Raw genomic sequence first — 3,174 nt, 5'->3', positions numbered from 1 at the left:
TTTTCCAGGTGGTAATCGATGATCAGCTCGTAATATTTAATTACTTCTAGCCATCTCAGTTGTCTCAGATTCAATTCTTTTTGAGTCATCAAATACTTCAAACTCTTGTGGTATGTGAATATATGAGAAGTCTCACCATATAAATAATGCCTCTAGATTTTCAAGGCAAAAACAATGGCGGCAAGCTCTAAGTCGTGCGTCGAATAATTCTTCTCGTGTGGCTTCAACTGCCGTGAAGAATAAGCTATAACCTAGCCATTTTGCATAAGCACACAACCCAGTCCATTTAAGGACACATCACTGCAGACCACAAACTCTTTTCCCAACTTGGGTAATACTAGAACTGAAGCTTTAGTCAGCAATGTCTTCAACTTCTCGAAACTCTGCTGATACTCTTTTGACCATTCAAGCTTAACGTCTTTCTGTAGTAGCCTCATCATTGGAGCTTCTATCATGGAGAATCCTTTCACAAATTTTCGGTAGTAACCGGCTAAGTCGAAAAAGATTCTAACCTCGATTACACTTTTAGGTGGTTTCCATTCAACAATGACATAGATCTTACTTGGATCGACTTGGATGCCATCACCCGAAACAATATGACCCAAAAACCTACCTCTTGGAGCAAAAACTCACTCTTGCTAAACTTAGCATACAATTGTTTTTCCCATAAATTCTGCAACATAGTCCTCAGATGCTCAATACCAAACTTGACTTCTCTAATTGGAGGCAAACCAGACAACTCCTCCAGAAATACATCAGGATATTCACTTACCACTGGTATCGATTCAATCTTCAATTTCGATTCCTTAGCATTTAGTACAAATGTAAGGTCAGCTTCGTACCCTTCTCATATACTTTCGAGCCAACATTGAAGTAATCACAACTAGTGATATGTTCAACTCATTTGAATCCACCCAGAGAGTTTCACAATCTAAGCATTTCAACTCTATATATTTGCTACCACAGTTTACAATCACATCATGAAGGGTCAACCAATCCATGCCAAGTATTACATTAAACTCATCAAACGGTAAAAGCATAAGGTTGGCCGAAAAATAGTGATCTTGAATAGTCAAAGTACAATTCTTACAAACTTTATCGACTAAAATAGACTTGCTTAGAGGGTTCGATACTTTAATTACTAATTTCGTAGGTTCCACAGACATATTCATGCTAGACACCAATTTCATGCAAATGTACGAATGGGTCGATCTCGGGTCAATCAAGGCAATAACATGAACATTATGGAGAAAAAATGTACCCATAATGGCATCGAGAGCTGAAGCCTCCTCTCTAGCGTGTATCGCATAAGTTCTCGCCGAGGCTCGAGCCTCTAATTTTACAGTATCTTTGGCCGTAACTCGACTGCCACTAGCACTTCCAGGATATCTCAGAGGTCTACCTCATGAAATAGGAGCACTCGACTTCGGGGCCAATTCCACCTCTTTATTGGTTCGCTCTGGGCAATCTCTGAGGAAGTGGTCAAGAGAACCACATCTATAGCACGCACTGCTCTTCATTCGGCACTCTCTGAAGTGGAATTTATTGCAGCTTTTACACTTTAGCTTTTGGTCATCTACATTCCTCAAACTAGTCACCATTGGGGAGGAAGACTTTTGGTTACGTCATTTGGAACTTCTCGCTCTACCCGAATATCCCACCGATGAAATGGAGCGTTCATGTTGGCTCATTGATTTCTTAGTGGAAAATGAGAGTGTCTTACCACTAGACCTCTTGCTTGAAACTCGAGCTTCTCTCTAAGCTTGCTTCCTTTCATTATTGAGCTCCTTAGCCTTCTTCACCCGATCAGCTAATGCAACAAACTCTCGAATCTCTAGGATCCCAATTGATAGCTTGATTTCCTCATTTAGACCTTCCTCTAAGAGTTTACACCTTTCTGACTCTGTTTGAACCCATTCAGTCGCATACTGAATTACTCTTACGAATTCCCTTTCGTATTATGATACAGTCGTATTTCCTTGTTTGAGTTCCAGGAACTCCTTTCACTTCGAGTCTAAGAACCTTTAACTGATGAATTTCTTTTTAAACTCCGCTTGGAAAAATTCCCAAGTGATGTTTTCCTTTGGCACCACTGAAGATACAGTCTTCCACCAGTAGTATGCAGTATCCTTTAGAAGAGACATAACACACTTTAGGCATTCCTCAGGTGTACATAACAATTCATCTAAAACTCGCGTAGTGTTCTCGAGCCAGAACTCAACTCGTTCAGCATCATCATCAGTCTTAGCTCTAAACTCTTCAGCCCTATACTTGCTAGGCTTATCCACCAGAGCTTTACCAATTCTTATAGGTGTCATACCTCGTGGCACTTCCTCATTAGGTTGGTTAGGGGGCGGGGGAGGTCGTGGTATGTTGGGGCAATTTCTGAAATAATCCCCAAACTACTCATCCATCATGTCAAAGAAGGCGGCTCTAGCCTCTTCCCGGCCTTCAGTAATAGGCCTTGTACTACTACTAGAAACAGCTTGTTGTACGAAAGCTGGAGCATGGCTCTCAGCTCCCTCTGACCCATCTTGTTCTTGATTGAAAGACATTTACTATATTCAAAGACAATCAAACAGTTAGGAGATGTTACACTATCAACGTTTGTATAATGGCATGTATAGCTAAACTCGTTACACCCTACAGTAGTCCACGAATCGACTAAGTCGTAGCTCTGATACCACTAAATGTAACCCCTCTTACCTATACCCGAGACCGAAACCTGTTATGAGGCGTTACCAAACACATACTCGGATATTTTTTAGAAAATACGTGTTATAAAATTTCGTTCCAAATTAAAACCAATCAAGCAATATCTTAGTTCCCCTATTATCGGCCCACGAGACCCAAAACATACATCGAAAATGATCTGGGACTAAACTGATAACCTAAGAAAATTTTAGAAAAAAAATTTCTAGGTTAAGCCTCACACGCCCGTGGAGACAATGCACATGCCCGTGTGCTTTGCGATACATCCGTGTCCCTAACTTGTGTGGAATTAATCGAATTTTTTTTCTATTTCGAACCTATAGGGGTTTTTACATGGCCAAGCACACGCCCGTGTCCTTGGCCCGTGTATTTCACACGGCCTAGACACTCCTGTGTGATCGCGTGTGTCCAAAAACCTGGACATTCTATTTATGACGTCAACACGTATTTAAGGGCACACGA

The sequence above is a fragment of the Gossypium arboreum genome, chromosome 12 (assembly GCF_025698485.1).
Source record: "Gossypium arboreum isolate Shixiya-1 chromosome 12, ASM2569848v2, whole genome shotgun sequence".
Lineage (NCBI taxonomy): Eukaryota > Viridiplantae > Streptophyta > Magnoliopsida > Malvales > Malvaceae > Gossypium > Gossypium arboreum.
The sequence above is the reverse complement of the archived record's forward strand: the minus strand, read 5'-3'. Positions refer to the sequence as shown.